The following is a 19,750-nucleotide window of genomic DNA, read 5'->3' as shown; positions in this document are numbered from 1 at the left end:
ACTATGACCCTGCATTCGCAGAACTCCATCTTCCCCCACAGCAACCTGTTTGGCATCACTGTGCCACACTGTGGCCTTAAGGAGAAGTAAATGAGGATCATCATACTGCCTCTCTCTGATGCGCTCATATAAAGAAGACCGAGCGACTACGTAAGCTAGAACCCGACCGGGTTCTGAAATATCTAACCTCACGAACTGATTAGCCAAAGTCTGAATATCTACAGCTAATGGTCTCTCACCAACCAGAATATACGCAAGACTGTCCATACTCACAACCTTTCTACTCAAAGCATCAGCCACCACATTGGCCTTTCTAGGGTGATACAAAATGGTGATATCATAGTCTTTCAACAACTCCAACCATCTTCTCTGCCTCAAATTAAGATCTTTTTGTTTGAAAAGATACTGAAGGCTACAATGATCAGTAAATAACTCACACGAGACACCGTAGAGGTAATGCCTCCAAATCTTCAGCGCATGAACAATGGCTGCCAATTCTAAGTCATAAACAGGATAATTCTTCTCGTGAACTTTCAACTGCCATGACACATATGCAATTACCTTGCTATCTTGCATTAATACTGCACCAAGCCCAATGTGAGATGCGTCACAATATACCGTATACGATCTTGAACCTGTGGGTATTACCAACACTAGCGTCGTAGTTAAAGCGGTCTTGACCTTCTGAAAGCTCAACTCATACTCGTCTGACCATCTGAATGGGACATCTTTCTGGGTCAATCTGGTCAATGGGTTTTCTATAGATGAAAACCCTTCCATGAACCGACGATAATAACCTGTTAAACCCAGGAAACTCCGGATCTCTATAACTGAAGTAGGTCTAGGCCAATTCTGAACAGCTTCAATCTTCTTAGGATCCACCTTTATGCCTTCTGCCGATACAACATGCCCAAAAAAGGCAACTGAGTCTAACCAAAACTCACATTTTGAAAAGTTGGCATATAACTGATTATTCTTCAAGGTGTGAAGCACACTTCGAAGATGTTGTTCATGTTCCTCTCGACTGCTGGAGTAAATCAAGATATCATCAATGAATACAACCACAAAAGAATCCAAATAAGGCTTGAACACCCAATTCATCAAATCCATAAATGATGTTGGGGCAATTGTCAGCCCAAATGACATCACTAGGAATTCGTAATGCCTATACCGAGTTCGAAAAGTTGTTTTAGGGACATCAGATGCCCCAATATTCAACTGATGGTAACCAGACCTCAAATCGAACTTCGAAAATACCTTGGCACCCTGAAGCTGATCAAATAAGTCATCAATTCTTGGCAGCAGATTTTTTTTTTTATAGTGGCCTTGTTTAACTGCCGATAGTCTATAGACATCCGCATATAGCTATTTTTATTCTTTACAAATAATACTGGTGCACCCCAGGGCAATACACTGGGTCTAATGAATCCCTGATCAAGCAAGTCTTGTAACTGCTCTTTTAATTCTTTCAACTCAAGTGGGACCATACGGTATGGTGGAATAGAAATGGGTTGAGTGCCCGGAGCTAAATCAATACAAAAGTCAATATCTCTATCGGGTGGCATCCCCGGTAAATCTACAGAAAATACTTCTGGAAATTCACGTACAAGTGGTACTGAGTCCATAGAAGGTACATCTGCACTGGGATCGCGAATATAAGCCAAATAGGCTACACACCCTTTCTCTAACATACGCCGAGCTTTCATATAAGAAATAACCCTGCTGGCAGAATGGCCAGGAGTTCCTTTCCACTCTAGCCGAGGTAACCCTGGCATAGCTAGGGTCACTGTGTTGTCATGACAATTTAGTATAGCATGATAAGGGGGCAGCCAATCCATACCCAAGATGACATCAAAATCTACCATATCAAGAAGTAGAAGGTCCACACTAGTCTTAAGACTCCCAATGGAGATCACACACGAACGATAAACACGATATACAACAATAGCATCTCCCACTGGTGTGGACACATACACAGGAGCACTCAAAGAATCACGGGGCACAACCAAATAGGAAGCAAAATAGGATGACACATAGAAGTAAGTAGATCCCGGATCAAATAGAACTGAAGCATCTCTACTGCAAACTGAAATAGTACCTATGATAACAGCGTCAAATGACTCAACCTCAGGCATGGCTGGGAATGCATAACACCGGGGTTGGGCCCCACCACCCTGAACTACGTCCCTGGGACGGCCTCTAGTTGGCTGGTCTCCACCTCTAACAGCCTGACCTCCACCTCTAACTGTCTGGCCCCTACCTCTGGTTGCCTGACCCATGTCCCTGGCTGGCTGAGCAGGTGGTGCAGCAACTGGTGCCGGAACCATGGCACGAGAACTCTGATGCTGTGAGTTGCCCGTTTCCCGAAGGAAAAATCTAGCAATGTGCCTCGGATAACCTCGGCTGATGTGACTGCTGACCCTGAAACTGAACCTGTGGACCTGAATAACCACCCTGATAACTCTGGAGTGGAGGTGCACTAATAGGAGCTGGTGGTGCACTCTAGGCTAGCTGGTCGGAATAATGCATCTGAGGGCCACGACCACCTGAGGCACCATGGGATGCCTAAAGCGCTGAATGAAACGGCCTGGGAAGATGAACTTTACCAAAAGTACCCCTACCTCCAGATGAGGCACCGTTGAACCCACCGGAATGACGAGGTCTCTTGTCAGACCCCTGACCTCCCTGTCCAAGAACCATCTCGACTCGCCTGGCGACTTTGGCAGTCGCCTGAAAAGAAATCTCACTCCCAGTCTCCTTAGCCATTTGCAATCTGATAGGCTGAGCGAGTCCGTCAATAAAACTCCTCACACTATCTCTCTCAGTAGGAAGCAAAAGAAGAGCATGATGGGACAAATCTACAAAACAGGTCTCGTACTAAGTAACAGTCATACTATCCTACTAGAGATGCTCGAACTGACGACGATGCTCCTCTCTCAATGTGATAGGGAGAAACTTCTCTAGGAAGAGCTGAGAGAATTGGTCCCAAGTAAGAGCAGGTGATCCAGCTGGTATGGTCAACAAATAATCTCTCCACCATTTCTTAGCGGAACTTGACATTTGAAATACAGCAAAATCGACCCCATTGGTCTCCACTATACCCATGTTCCATAGCACCTCATGAAAGCTATCAAGATACTCCTGGAAATCCTCTGAAATAGCACCACTGAAGTGAACTGGGAAGATCTTGGTAAACCTGTCCAATCTCCACAAAGCCTCAGAAGACATAGTTGAACCATTACCGGCTTGTTCCACAACAACCAGCTGAACTACTCTGACTGGATGAGCTGTGGGAGTCTGATACTGGGGAGCCATCTGCTCCGGAGTGTGAGTAGTTGGAGTCTGTGCTCCTCCTCCAGCCTAAGAGACGGTTGGTGCCATGGGGAATGCGCCAGTATGGGCCACACTCTCCATAAGGCCCACCAAATGGACCAAAGCATCCTGAAGCACTGGGGTGGAAATGAACCCCTCCGGGACTTGAGCTGGTTCGACAGGAACAGCCTGGGCTGGAACTTTCTCATCAAACTCTACCTGAGGCTCCACTGTTGGTGCTTCTTTTCGTGCTCTAGGCTAAGCTCTGCCCCCGCCTCGGCCTCTAGCACGACCTCGGCCTCGATCTCTGCCCCTCGTAGGTGCTGCCACTGGGGGGCTCTGGCTACTACTCAGTTGAAGATGTGGTACGCATTCTCGCCATCTGCGAGAGAACAGAATAGAAGGGTCCAATCAGCAATGATAGAATAAAAATTGCACGACAAAGAAGAATAGAAGTGAAACTATCCCTAACTCCATAACCTCCGGAAGATAAGTACATACGTCTCCGTACCGATCCTCCAGACTCTACTAAGTTCGCTCATGACTTGTGAGACCTATGTAGCCTAGTGCTCTAATACCAACTATCACGACCCAAAATTTCCACCATCGGGACCGTGATGGCGCCTACCATTTCACTTGTTAGGCAAGAAAACGTTAGAACAATTTATCCTTTTTAACAATTTATACTTAATTAATGAAGAAGAACTGATTTAACTGTAATAATCCAAATATAAATGCGGAAGCTAAAACCAAAAACCAAACATCTGCTACAAATCCCTGAACCCGGTGTCACAAGTGCATGAGCTTCTAGAGTAATACATACAAGGGTCTGAAATAAGTACAAAGTTGTCTGAATGAAAATACACAGCTAAATAAAAATAAAGATGGGGACTTCAGGAGTTGCGGGCGCTGAGCAGTTGTACCTCAAGTTTCCGCAGGGTATCCAATCTGAGCTCTCTAGTAGTCACCTTTGGGACTGTCTCCAAATTTTGCACAGTGTGCAGAGTGTAGTATCAGTACAACTCACCTTATATACTGGTAAGATCCGAGCCTAACCTCGACGAAGTAGTGACGAGGCTAAGGCGGGTCACCTACACTACAACCTGAACGCAGTATATAATAATGACAGAAAAATAAGAATACTGAACAGAATTAAACATCCAACTGAAAATCATAACCATGGCCTCAAGAATAAACCAGTGTCATCAAGAATCACCAATCTTTAATAATTCAGATACAAATACCAAAAAAAAAAAAAAACAGTTCGCGGAATGGAAACATATAGGTTGTTGCGGCGCGTAACCCGATCCCTCCGTACATCTCATACTCCTCCCTTATTTCCTCATAATAGCATAAACAATAATGAATATAAATAAAAGTGTTACGGAATGGGTATGGCTGAACTCGCATCGGAATGGGTATTCGGATTTTGTGAGTTTTTCTGGGATTCGAGATGTGGGCCCCACTGATTATTTTTAGATGAATTTCGGATTTTGATCCAAAAAATTTATAAATTCATATGGAATTAATTCCTGCGATTAGTACTGAATATATTGAATTGTTTCTGACTAGATTTAAGAATTTCGGACACTAGTTCGCGATCCAAGGGTGTATTGGAAACTTGAATTTGGGTGCAAAGCGAACTAAGTGTCGTCGTTAACCTTTACTTGAGGGAATAGAACCCTTGAATTATTTGTTATGTGAAATTCACGTGAACAATGTATAGGCGAGGTGACGAGTGTCTATACATCGTCAAATTAATTGTTTGCTTAATTGTTTAAACATCTTAAATTATTTTAAGAAATGAATTAATTGTTATAATAATTGTTTCTCTCATATTACTTGTCAAATATTAATTCTTGAATTCCTGCAATGATTGTTACATGTTTAATTGATTTATGTGTCTTAATTGCTACTTGACATTTAGCATATTAAATATTAAACTGTCTATTTTCTTCCTGATTTCCACAATTAATTTCTACTTGTCATTATTTGTTTCATAAATAAATTATAATTACTATATGACTTGATGCTTAATAGTTTCTCATTGAACGTGGTATTTATTGAAGTATTTTTATTACATTTAAGAGTTATATGAATATATTGGAAGAACGGGTTGCACGCCGTAACAGAATTGATTGAAATGATTATATATTGGAGGAACGGGTTGCACGCCACAACATAATCGATTGAAATGAATATATTGGAGGAACGGGTTGCACGCCACAACAGAATTGATTGAAATGAATATATTGGAGGAACGGGATGCAAGCCGCAACAGAATTGATTGAAATGAATATATTGGAGGAACGGGTTGCACGCCATAACAGAATTGATTGAAATGAATATATTGTGGGATCGGGTTGCACGCCGCAATGGAAACTAATTGAAATAATAATTGGTTATGACTGTCGAGCTGGCTTCAATTGTTGAAAAGAGATACATGTTTTATTTCTATTATTGTTGTTATTATTGTTATTGCGTACAGGTTAATGTAAATGACCATCCTTAACCTCGTCACTACTTCGTCGAGGTTAGGCTCGGCACTTACCAATACATGGGTTCGGTTGTACTAATAATACACTTTGCACTTCTTGTGCAGATTTCGGAGTTGAACCCAGCGGCGTACTGTAGATTTGCCCAGATACAGCTACCCATGGATATTTGAGGTATAACTACACAACGTTCGCAGTTCTGAAGTCCCCTTCTATCTTATCTCAGGTGTGTATTATATTTCAAACAGCTTGAATTTTATTCAGACCTTTATTTGTATTATTCTAGAAGGTCGTGCACTTGTGACTCAAATTCTGGGATGGTATTTAGATATCGCAATTATTATGGAATATTCACTTTATTTCAGACTTTATTTTCGCAGTTGTTTTCTTGTTATTAATTAATTTAAAATTTTGTTTAAAATGGCTAATTATATTCTAACGTTGGATTGCCTAGCAAGTGAAATGTTAAGCGCCATCACGGTCCCGAAGGTGGAAATTTTGGGTCGTGACAGTTGGTATCAGAGCACTAGGTTACATAGTTCTCACGAGCCACGAGCAAGCTTAGTAGAGTCTAAAAGATCGGTACGGAGACGTCTGTACTTATCTCTTAGAGGCTATGAAGTTTAGGAACAATATCACTTCTTTCATTCCTTATCGTGCGGCATTGATTTAGCTTGAAGAATATATCTCATATTCTTTTGTATCCACTCATGTATGAAATTGCGCACTCAGTATCAATTCTGCGTCGACTGTACGTGATGTCGCAGATGGACTACGAAGGAGCCAGAGATTCTCAAACATTGCCTCAATGTGTGGTTCCGACTGAAGATGCAGACGTATTGAGAGATCACCCAATGAATCATGTGGGGGGGTTTAACTAAACTTGGCGTCTGGTTGATTTATACGAGCTGTGAAGGTTAATATTATGGATCATCGGACGTGGTGAACTATGACTTCACGCTGAGTGGGGGAGTCCACTATCAATGGATGGATTGCGGGGTCATATGTTATATCAGTTTTGGCCTGAAATGTATATATGTGGTACTGAAAGGTTCCCAAAACTTTACACATGTTTAAGGCCTGAGATTTTGTAGAGGATAAGGTTGGCTCCTGCGGTATGTACGCCTACTTAATAATCCTATACTTTATTACCAAAGGAGTTAGAGAAACAACATTAAATTTACAGAAGGTCTACTCAGCGTGGACGTCACAGTTGCGGATTTTGGGGTGCTTCGGAGGAAGTACAGTGGTTGAAAAGATTCTGGACTATGTGGTTTGTTCTAAGAATTGTCTGTATCGAGCTCTACTTTTGTGATCGTTGTATATAAATAGGGGTAAGGGTTACCCCAAAGAAGAATCGAAAAGTATGTTAAGAAATGGGTCAGCTCAATAGTGTTGAGTCAGCATAACGAAAGAAGAAATTGGCCTTGGGAGAGATAATTCTCCACAGGTGTTCTTAGAAAGCCTATGAAGAGGGCAGACCAGCCAATGCAACACCGCCCACTTGGCTCAGTTCTCATAAATGCTTTTGAAAGAGTTTGTTTCCCTGACTCTCTGTAATGCGTGACGCATAAGGTTTGAACGGTTGTGTCAGGTCACCATGACGGTGTCAGAATATGCCATCAGGTTCAATAAGTTAGCCCGTAATATTCCTACTTTGCTTCCTACAGCTAGGGAGCGAGTCCACAGACTCATTAAAGGACTCAATTATGATCGTAAAATTTTGTACGACTTAGGAATTACAGGTTGATACTTCCTTTCCACTAGTAGTAGAAATTGCCAAGATATTAGAACGTGTCCAGGGTAAGGAAAAAGGAAACTAAGGAAACCAAGACATCTTGAGATTCTGGGGGATTCAGTGGATTCTACTCTACGAGTATAAATCATTATGGTGGGGGGGCTCGAGCAGTCGGGCAACCCAGTCCGCGCATCAGATTACTCGGGGTGCTCTAGTAAGTTCTTTTAATGCACCACTGACATGAGTTTCCTACAATTGTTATTTCAGTTATCTGACACAGACTTGGTATGAGCAGCCAAACCCACAAAGGGGTTGTTATGAATGCGGTGATACTAGGCACATCATGAGAAAATTATCCCAGACTTGGGAGAGACATATTTCATCAAAGCACTCAGGTTACGTGCCCCATTGAAGTTACTATACCACCTACACGACCAGTTAAGTGTGGAGGACAGACGGGTAGAAGGCGTCCTAGAGGTGGAGGCCCAGTCGTTGATATATTTGTTTTATGGTATAGCGGAGGTCTCTACATCAGATGGTGTCGTTACTGGTACGACCTCGATTTAATATAAAGGAATAATTTCCTTAACTTGATCCGGTTCTGAGTATCAAGACGAGTCCTTCTATTGTGCTCCACTTATGAGTGAGCTTCATAATTCTATAATCTACTTATGTGTTTAATCATGTTGGGAGGTTCTATGGAGATAACTATGCCTATCATTCCATGTTGGACTCTAATAAGAGCTGTGAGGCTAAAGGTGGCTTTCTGGTACTCATTTCGGTAAGTTTTTATGTAATTTCTGAATAATTAATTACAAATTATGAATTATATGCCCTACCGGTGTGGGATTCATTATGTGTTGTGATTTTGTTTAATGAAAATTATTTAAAAGGAGAAAATGGAAAGTTTTGAATGGCACGATGTGCATATTACTTGTGATTCAGAACTAAGGACGAGATCCTCGCATTTTAAAATAAATTGATATGCTTAAACCGGGCTACGATCTGCGGTGGAAGTTATAGAAGGACGAAATCTTTGTGATAAAAAATTTTGTGTTTAAATTTTCCCTTGTGAAATTAAATTTGCACTATAGTATTAATAGGGAGTCATGCCTGTTAGTCTTATTTGAAAATTTTTGTATGAAATTCTCTGTGCATACTTGCCAAATTCGTGTTGTAATATTGAGTTTTAACCTACGAGGTAGGTGCCCGCCCGAGTGACGTTAAATGTGACTCACTAATTCAGGTAAATAATTATGAGATCTTCATGCCTCACATCTCGTTATCAGTATTGTAAAGGTTTGAAATGAGATTTTTGTTAACAAGAAGTTAATTGATGATTCTGTAATTGATTATGAACAACTATTAAGACTAGATTGACCCAGAAGGGTGCTCCGTTAAGGTGGACCGAAGAGTGTGAGGAGAGCTTTCAAAAGCTTAGGACCGCTTTGACTACAGCGCCAGTGTTGGTATTACCCACAAGTTCAGGATCTTACACGGTGTATTGTGATGCATCTCATATTGGACTTCATGCAATATTAATGCAAGATGGTAGAGTGATTTCTTATGCATCGCGGTAGTTGAAAGTCCATGAGAAGAATTATCCGGTTCATGAGTTAGAATTGGCAGCCATTGTTCATACGCTGAAGATTTTGAGATAGTACCTTTATGGCGTGTCATGTGAAGTATTCACAGATCATCGTAGTCTACAGTACCTATTCAAACAAAAAAGATCTTAATTTGAGGTAGAGAATATGGTTGGAGGTATTAAAAGACTATGCTACCACCATTTTGTATCACCCTGGAAAGGCCAATGTGGTGGTCGTTGCTATGAGTAGAAAGGTTGTGAGTATGGGCAGCCTTGCGTATATTCCAATTGGTGAGAGGCTTCTAGCTGAAGATGTTCAGACTTTGGCCAATCAGTTTGTAAGGTTGGATGTTTCAGAGCCCAGTCGCGTTCTAGCTTGTACAGTCGCTCGGTCTTCTTTATATGAGCATATCAGAGAGCGACAATATGATGATCCTCATTTTATTGTCCTCAAGGACACGGTGCGGCACAGTGGGTACCAAGCAGGTTGCTGTGGGATATGATGGAATTTGGCGGATGCAGGGTCGTATATGTGTTCCTAATGTGGATGGGCTTCATGAATTAATTCTTGAAGAGGCCCACAGTTCCTGGTATTCTATTCATCCGGGTGCCGCCAAAATGTATCAAGAATTTTGGCAACGTTATTAGTGGAGGAGAATGAAGAAGGATATAGTTGCATTTGTAGCTCGGTGTCTAAATTGTCAGCAAGTCAAGTAGGAGCATTAGAGACATGTTGGTTGGCGTCAGAAGTTAGAAATTCGTGAGTGGAAGTGGGAGAGTATCACTATGGATTTTTTTGTTAGGCTTCCACGGACTCAGAGAAAATTTGACGCAGTATGGGTTATTGTGGACAGGTTGACCAAGTCGGCACATTTCATTGCAGTAATAGCTACCTATTCTTCAGAGCAGTTAGCTGAAATTTACATTCGTGAGATTGTCCGCCTTCACGGTGTGCATGTGTCTATCATTTATGATCGAGGTACACAGTTCACCTCACACTTTTGGAGGGTTGTACAGCATGAGTTAGGCACGCGGGTTGAGTTGAGTACAACATTTCATCCATAAATAGACAGACAGTCATAACGCACTATTCAGGTATTGGAAGATATGCTTTGCGCTTATGTTATAGACTTTTGAGGTTCTTGGGATCAATTCTTGCCACTTGCGGAGTTTGCTTATAATAATAGCTACTAGTTGAGCATTCAGATGGCTCCATATGAGGCATTGTATGGAAGGCGATGTCGATCGCCAGCTGGTTGGTTTGAACCGGGAGAGGCTCGGTTGTTGGGTACCGATTTGGTACAGGATGCCTTGGATAAGGTCAAAATTATTCAGGATCGACTTCACACAGTTCAGTCTATGTAAAAGAGTTATGCCGACCGTAAGGTTCGTGATATTGCATTCATGGTTGGAGAAAGAGTATTGCTCCGGGTTTCACCTATGAAAGGTGTAATGAGGTTCGGAATGAAGGGTAAGTTAAGCCCTAGGTATATAGGACCCTTTGAAATTCTTGAAAGGGTGGGTGAAGTAGCCTACAGGCTTGCATTACCAAATAGTTTATCAGCGTTTCATTCGGTGTTCTATGTGTCTATGCTCCAGAAATATTATGGTGATCTGTCCCATGGGTTAGATTTCAGCTCAGTCCAATTGGACAAGGATTTGACTTATGAAGAGGAGACGGTAGCTATTCTAGCCTGACATGTCTAACAGTTGAGGTCTAAGAGTTATCCTTCAGTTATGGTGCAATAGAGAGGTCAGCTGGTAGAAGCATCTACCTGGGAGTCCAAGTCGGACATGCGGAGTAAATATCCACTCCTTTTCACCAGCTCAGGTACTTTTTTTAATTCCGTTCGAGGACGAACGTTTGTTTTAGAGGTGGAGAATGTGATGACCCAAAAAGGTCATCTTTAAATTTAATAATTATTTCTGTGTTATAAGACCTCGAAATCACTATTCATCATTCCTCGTCTTGCGTGCGCAGCCCGTGTAATTTTTCGGAAAGTTCTTATATGAAAAATTGATTAAATGTGAAATAGAACCTTAAAATTCAACTGAGTTGACTTAGGTAAAAATATTGATCAAAGAGACTTGGATCAGTGTTTTGACAGTTTTGGTAGGTCCGTATCGTGATTTGGGACTTGGGCGTATGCCCGAAATTTAATTTGGAGGTCCCTAGCTTGAATTATCGCCAGTTGGCGAAAACTAGAAGCCTAAAGGCTTAAAAATATCAAAGTTTGACCACAAATTGACTTTTATTGATATCGGGGTCGGATTCGAGTTCTGAAAATTTTTATAGGTCCGTTATGTCATTTATGACTTATGTGCAAAATTTGAGGTCAACCGGACTTGTTTTGAAAGGTTCCGACGTCGTTTGTAGAAATCGGAAGTTTCAAAGTTCATTAGGCTTGAATCTATGAGTGATTCGTGTTTTTAGTGTTGTTTAATGTAATTTGAGGTTTCGACTAAATTCGTATGATATTTTAGGACTTGGTGGTGTATTTGGTTGAGGTCCCGGGGGCCTCGGGTGAGTTTCAGATGGTTAATGGGTTAAATTTTGGACTTGGAACTCTGCTGGAATTTTTCTGATGCACTGTCTGGTTTCCCTCTTCGCGTTCGCGATAGAAGTCTCGCATTCGTGAAGAGGAACTGGAGGCAGGAGAAATTACTCTTCGCGTTTGCGAAGAGGGGATCGTGTTCGTGAAGGGGTAGAGGGAAGTGTTTAGTGTGAACGCGTGGGAGCGCCCGCGTTCGCGTAGAAGGGCGGGGCCTAGCCGGGCACCAGGCGTTAAGGCTTCGCGTTTGCGTAAGGGAGACCGCGTTCGCAAAGGCCAAGTTTGGCAAGGCATCACGTTCGCGAGACTGACCTCGCATTCGCGAAGAAGAAATCGGGGGCAGTACAAAAATGTGCTTCGCGAACGCTAGGGTTCTATCGAGAACGCGATGAAGAAATTCCTGGACAGCAGAACTTAAGTTCTAGAAATGGGATTTCGTCCCATTTTCTACCATTTTCAATTTTGAGCTCGGGTAAGACGATTTTTGGGCGATTTTCATGGGAAAACATTGGGATAAATGTTCCTTATCCTATATTGATTATATTCCTTGATTCCATACTCATTTACATCATGAATCCGTGAATTTATGGAAGAAAACATCATATTTTTATAAAATCTTCCAAAAATGTAAAATGAAGATTTGAAAGCCAATCCGATGTTGGAATTCGTTAATTTTTTGTATGGCTAAACTCGTATCGGAACAGGTGTTCGGATTTTGTGAGTTTTCCCGGGATTCGAGACGTGGGCCTCACTGTCGATTTTTAGATGAATTTTGGATTTTAATCCAGAAAATTTATAAATTCATATGGAATTAATTCCTAGAATTTGTACTGAATATATTGAATTGTTTATGACTAGATTTGAGGATTTCAGACACTAGTTCGCAAGGCAAGGGTGTGTTGGAAACTTGAATTTGGTTGCAAAGCGAGGTAAGTGTTGTGGTTAACCTTGACTTGAGGGAATAGAACCCTTGAATTATTTGTTATGTGAAATTCACGTGAACGATGTATAGGCGAGGTGACGAGTGTCTATACATCGTCAAATAAAAAATTGTTTGCTTAATTATTTAAACATCTTAAATTATTTTAAGACACGAATTAATTATTATAATAATTGTTTCTCTCATATTCCTTGTCAAATATTAATTCTTGAATTCCTGCAATGATTGTTACATGTTTAATTGATTTATGTGTCTTAATTGCTACTTGACATTTAGCATATTAAATATTAAACTGTCTATTTTCTTCCTGATTTCCACAATTAATTTCTACTTGTCATTATTTATTTCATAAATAAATTATAATTACTGTATGACTTGATGCTTAATAGTTTCTCATTGAACGTGGTATTTATTGGAGTATTTTTATTACATTTAAGAGTGGAGATGAATATATTGGAGGAACGGGTTGCATGTCGTAACAGAATTGATTGAAATGAATATATTGGAGGAACAGGTTGCACACTGCAACAGAATTGATTGAAATAAATATATTGGAGGAACGGGTTGCACGCCGCAACAGAATTGATTGAAATGAATATATTGGAGGAACGGAATGCACGCCGTAATATAATTGATTGAAATGAATATATTGGAGGAACGGGTTACACGCCGCAACAAAATTGATTGAAATGAATATATTGTGGGATCGGGTTGCACGCCGCAACGAAAACTAATTGAAATAATAATTAGTTATGACTTTCGAGTTGGCTTCAATTGTTGAAAAGAGATACCTGTTTTATTTCTATTATTGTTGTTATTATTGTTATTGCGTACAGGTTAATGTAAGTGACATGCCTTAGCCTCTTCACTACTTCGTCGAGGTTAGGCTCGGCACTTACCAGTACATGTGGTCGGTTGTACTGATACTACACTCTGCACTTCTTGTGCATATTTCGGAGTTGATCCCAGCAGCGTACTGTAGATTTTCCCGGATACAGCTACCAGTGGAGACTTGAGTTATAACTACACAGCGTTCGCAGTTCTGAACTCCCCTTCTATCTTATCTCAGTTCTGTATTATATTTCAAACATCTTGAATTTTATTCAGACCTTTATTTGTATTATTCTAGAAGCGCGTGCACTTGTCACTCTAGTTCTGGGATGGTATTTAGATATCGCGATTATTATGGAATATTCAATTTATTTTCGCAGTTATTTTCTTGTTATTAATTAATTTAAATTTTTGTTAACAATAATTAATTATATTCTAACGTTGCTTGCCAAGTGAAATGATAGGCGCCATCACGGTCCCGAAGGTGGGAATTTCGGGTCGTGACACCCTAACTCTACCCAAAGCCCTAAATTTCCACCATGAAAGCACTAGATTTTATGTTAGAAACTTGTGAAATATAATGAAAGATTGAAATAAAATGAGTTAGAATCACTTACCAATGATTTGGGGAAGAAAGAGTCTTGCAAAAATCGCCTCTAGTGTTTTAGATTTTGAAAATTTGAGAAATGAACCAAAAATCTCGTCTAAGTCATATTTGTTCAGCTGCAGATGTCGCATTTGCGACCTGGGCTTCGCAAATGCGAAAGGTGCCCAAGGCTTGCAGTCATGGCAAATGCGAACAAGTGTTCGCAAATGCAAACAGGAAAGGATCGCAAATGCGACAAAAATTTCGCAAATGCGAAAGTCCACCCCCTAGCCCACTGCTCGCAAATGCAAAATATGTAGGTCTAATGCACACCAACTATGATTTCAAAGTTCAATTCACTCTGTAGCCTATCTGAAACTCACCCGAGCTCTTGGGGCTCCAAATCAACTATGCACACAAGTCTAAAAATATCATACGAATTTTCTCGTGTGATCAAATCGCCAAAATAACACCTAGAACTACGAATCGAGCACCAAATCAAATAAAATTTTCAATAATACTTTGAAACTTCTATTTTCACAACCGGGCATCCGAATCACGTCAAACCAACTCCAGTTTTTATCAAATTTCATAGACAAGTCATAAATATAATAATGGACATGTACCGGGCTCCGAAACCAAAATACGGACCTGGTATCAACAAGACTAAACATTAGTCAATCCTTAAAATTATTAAACTTTCAAACTTTTAATTTTTTATCAAAATTCCATATCTCGAGATAGGGACCTCAGAATTCGATTCTGGGTATATGCCCAGGTCCCAAATTATGATACGGACATACCGAGACCGTCAAAACATGAATCCGGGTCTGTTTGCTCAAAACATTGACCGAAGTTAACTTAAATAAATTTTAAGTTAAAATTCGTATTTTTATCAGTTTTTAACATAAAATCTTTACGGAAACACGCCCGGACTGCGCACGTAAATCGAGAAAGGCTAAAATGAGATATTTAAGGTTTCGAAATACAGAACTAGGTTTTAAAATATGAGATGACCTATCGGGTCATCACATAGACCGTCCTTCCATCCCGACATATGTACAAGTATTTGATTAAGCACGAAATTGAAGAAATAAAGAAAAAAGGAGTGGTCTGATCCCCTATTTGATCAGACCGCTCTGAGAAAGATAAAAAGCAAACTCTCATAGTTCGGAGCCCAGCTCTGTGGAGGCACCCTTTGTTACTATTGGACAAATTTCTCCTTTAGTTTTCTTCTTGTTCTTTGCCATAACGCCCATTCTGGGACGAGTTGGAAGAGGAATTCCTAATTCTTACACGGATGAGACTGATCACACTTGATTAGTGAGAAATTCTGACACCAATCATTTATGAGTAAATAGGCTTTACGACCTTGTGGTGAAAATATGTCATAGACATTTTTGTAACTATAAAAAAATATCATTAACGATAAAATAAGAAGCTTAAAGTTAAATTGTTGTATGTCATTTTTTTCAAGACAATTCTAAAAGTTTATCAGAAGTACTATTCATGTCCTTTTTCATCTTGCTTTGAGCATAAATCCTATCGGAAATAGTCTCTTCGTCTTCACAAGTTAAGGGTAAGATTTGCGATTCTGCGTACACATTACCCTTCTCATACCTCACTTGGTGGGATTATATTGATTTTTTTTTTTTGTTACTATTCAACCTGATTCCTCAAGCATAAAAAATTTTTTAAAAGTAATTGACACCCAAAGGAAAAAAAATAAAAACAAATTAAGGGAACCCATAAATTAGGAAAAGGGAATGACAACTAACCTAGGTAAAGATTTTCAGATTTCTTTTGGATCCATGCAATAGGCGTACCATAGTCTGTTTTACATCAGATTCTATTAAATGCAAATAACTATAATAAATATATAGGTAGATATTTATGTAACCAGAACGAAAATAGATATTTATGACAACCATACTTGTGCAATATTTCATTTTTCATTAGATATGTAGAAGACTTCAAAGATATTTAATCTTGTGCACACATGTTAGCACACCAGTTTGGATAATTTTTCACATGTCTGTCACAAATTTATGACGAATGTTCTGTCAAAAACTTTATTTTCTAAAAGAAATTATTTTTCAAATTTTGGGATGAAATTATTACGAATCTCATGAAGGTACAATTTAGTCCACATTAATAAATCCGCCATAAAGCCTCCACATATTCATTCGGGGGGGGGGGGGGGGGTATACGTTGGTTCAAGCGGAACCCGTTGTTAGCCAATATATATAGCCAATATATATTACCATAATGAATAATGAAACAATAAAATTTGTGAAACAAAAACAGAAAGTTAGCAGCAACAAAATATCAAAATAATAATCTAAAAATAATTTCAGAATAAATCGAGTTCACTGAATGTATAGTGTGTCCTTAAGGAAATTATTCCCCTCAAGTACCCGTAGTGCTGGAATATTATTCTCTCAGGATAGAACGATTTAACTCACCAGTGTATTGGTACCAAAAACTCTGATGAACTGTGAACTACTCAATTGTTGTAAAACACACTGGAAACTTTTGTGCAGAAGAAGAAGAAGAAGCAGCTCAGAAAATTTCGTAAGAAAAGATTCTAGGATCAAGCCATATTTATAGTCATTTTCTGGCACTATTTCTGAAAAGGTTTGCAACCTTTCAGAAACACCCATGGTTGTTGGAACATGTGGGAACATTTCACGTTTGAAATATTCCGGGAAAAAAGATTTAAAATAATCCGGAAAAGAACCGGATTGAGTCGTGTCGCGGGTCCTGGGTTATTCCGGATTGAATTTTTGTTAATTAATTAATTTAATAATTAAAAGAAATTTTGTCCAAAAAGATTTATCAATCAATCGATCTTTGACTGAATCCGAAGCCGAAGACGGTGCGATATTTACTTTCTTTCCAACCCATTTAACACCAAGAGAAGTGTTATTCTCAATATAAGCACATTCACTTTTCTTTCCACCACCAACGAGGGACACTTGCTCTTTTCAAAGCAAAAGAGAGCTCATTTTTCCTCCACTTTCTTCCCTTCATTTTCCATTCACCAATCTTTTAATCCCAACAATCCCCCACATGAATAGGGAATGCCTATAAGACAAAGGAATGCATATGCGAGTATGTGATTTAAATGCAAGGATTAATTATATCTGGATAAGTAGGTTTCCCTTTGAACTTTCCGTAGTGAACTTATATCGGATATACTCGATCAATCGGTAGATTTGATATCTTTGAATCGTCGAGCTTTGTTGTATACCTAGACAACATAAGTCACACAATTAACCATTAACCATCTATGGTTCTCACGGTTGTGTTCGTTTCAGCCATGAACACCGCCTGGTTTCATGAGTCCTTAGATAATGGGCCTTTACTTTCATTCCCCTTGAATCGGCTTACACTTCACACTCACATAGGTGATTTCTAATCGTGTAATCCTATAGAAACTATCTAAACATTTCCTGTCATACTTAGCAAATCATTAAAAAGCTTTAAGCTTTATTGACTCATCAAAAAGCCTTAATGTTTTACCCTAATTTCTGAACATTGTCTTCATCACGAGAATGTGTTGAGTTATTTGACAATGTTGAACCGTAATTCATAACTTTGTTTGATCTCTTTGAACCTAACTCTTGGGATCTCCATTCTGCTAGGTAGAGCTACCGCCATGATGACTTGTCCTAGGCCTTAACCACATTCCCTTCGATGATCTTTCAACTGCCTCTCTAGATAGGCCTTTTGCAAGTGGATCCGATATGTTATCTCTTGACTTTACGTAGTCAACTCAGATATGGGTGGCAACTGGGCCGGGTCCGATCCTAAGCGGACCGGTCCTAAAAGGTCCTGGGCTTCGCGGGCTTATTGCTGTAACCGGCTCGGGACCGGGACCACGAACTAATGGGCCCGGGTTTAGTGGGCCGGTCCTTGGCCCAACAGAAACTTTCTAATTTTTTTTTATTTTTTTATAGAAGTTAGAGAAAAAATAGTAATAAAGATATATAAGCTATATTCGATTTATATACTATATATACATCTTAAAATATATATATATATATATACTATATTATATATACATAGTATACATCTTAAAATATACTATATATACATCTTAAGATATACTATATATATATAGTATAGTATAGTAGATCTTAAGATATATATACATCTTAAGATATATAAGCTATATATATATATATATATATATATAGATGTATATATAGTATATCTTAAGATGTATACTATCGAATATGACTTATAAACTATGTATATATATTATAGTGTATATATATATTTTATATATATATATATATATATAGTTATATAGTTATATACACACTATACTATATATACATAGTATATTCGATATACTATAGTATATATACATATATATAAGCTTATATATATATATATATATATACTATACTATACTATATATACATCTTAAGATATATAAGCTATATTCGATTTATATACTATATATACATCTTAAGATATATATATATATATATATACACACACTATACTATATATACATCTTATATATACACACACTATACTATATATACATAGTATATAAGTCATATTCGATAATATACATCTTAAGATATATATAATATATATAGTAAGATGTATATATATTATAGTATAGTATAGTATATACTATATATACAACTTAAGATATATAAGCTATATTCGATATACATATATATATATAAGCTTATATATATATATACTATACTATACTATGTATACATCTTAAGATATATAAGCTATATTCGATTTATATACTATATATACATCTTAAGATATATATATATATACACACACACACTATACTATATATACATAGTATATAAATCATATTCGATAGTATACATCTTAAGATATATATAATATATATAGTAAGATGTATATATATTATAGTATAGTATAGTATATACTATATATACAGCTTAAGATATATAAGCTATATTCGATATATTCGATATACATATATAGACTATAGTATAGTATATATATAAGCTTATATGTATACTAAACTATACTATAATATATATACATCTTACTATATATAAGCTATATTCGATTTATATACTATATATACATCTTAAGATATACTATATATACATGTATATCTACTATATATATCTAGTATATCTAGTATACTATGTATATATAGTATATCTTAAGATGTATATATAGTATAGTATATATAGTATATCTTAAGATGTATATATAGTATATCTTAAGTATAGTATATATAGTATATCTTAAGATGTATATATAGTATAGTATATATAGTATATCTTAAGATGTATATATAGTATATCGAATATAGTTTATATATCTTATGAGATGTATATATAGTATAGACTATAGTATAGTATAAATATAAGCTTATATGTATACTATACTATACTATAATATATATACATCTTACTATATATAAGCTATATTCGATTTATATACTATATATACATCTTAAGATATACTATATATACATGTATATCTACTATATATATCTAGTATACTATGTATATATAGTATATCTTAAGATGTATATGTAGTATATCTTAAGATGTATATCTTAAGATGTATATATATCTTAAGATGTATATATAGTATAGTATATATAGTATATCTTAAGATGTATATATAGTATAGTATATATAGTATATCTTAAGATGTATATATAGTATATCGAATATAGTTTA

Source organism: Nicotiana tabacum, chromosome 17 (genome assembly GCF_000715075.1).
Source record: "Nicotiana tabacum cultivar K326 chromosome 17, ASM71507v2, whole genome shotgun sequence".
Lineage (NCBI taxonomy): Eukaryota > Viridiplantae > Streptophyta > Magnoliopsida > Solanales > Solanaceae > Nicotiana > Nicotiana tabacum.
The sequence above is the reverse complement of the archived record's forward strand: the minus strand, read 5'-3'. Positions refer to the sequence as shown.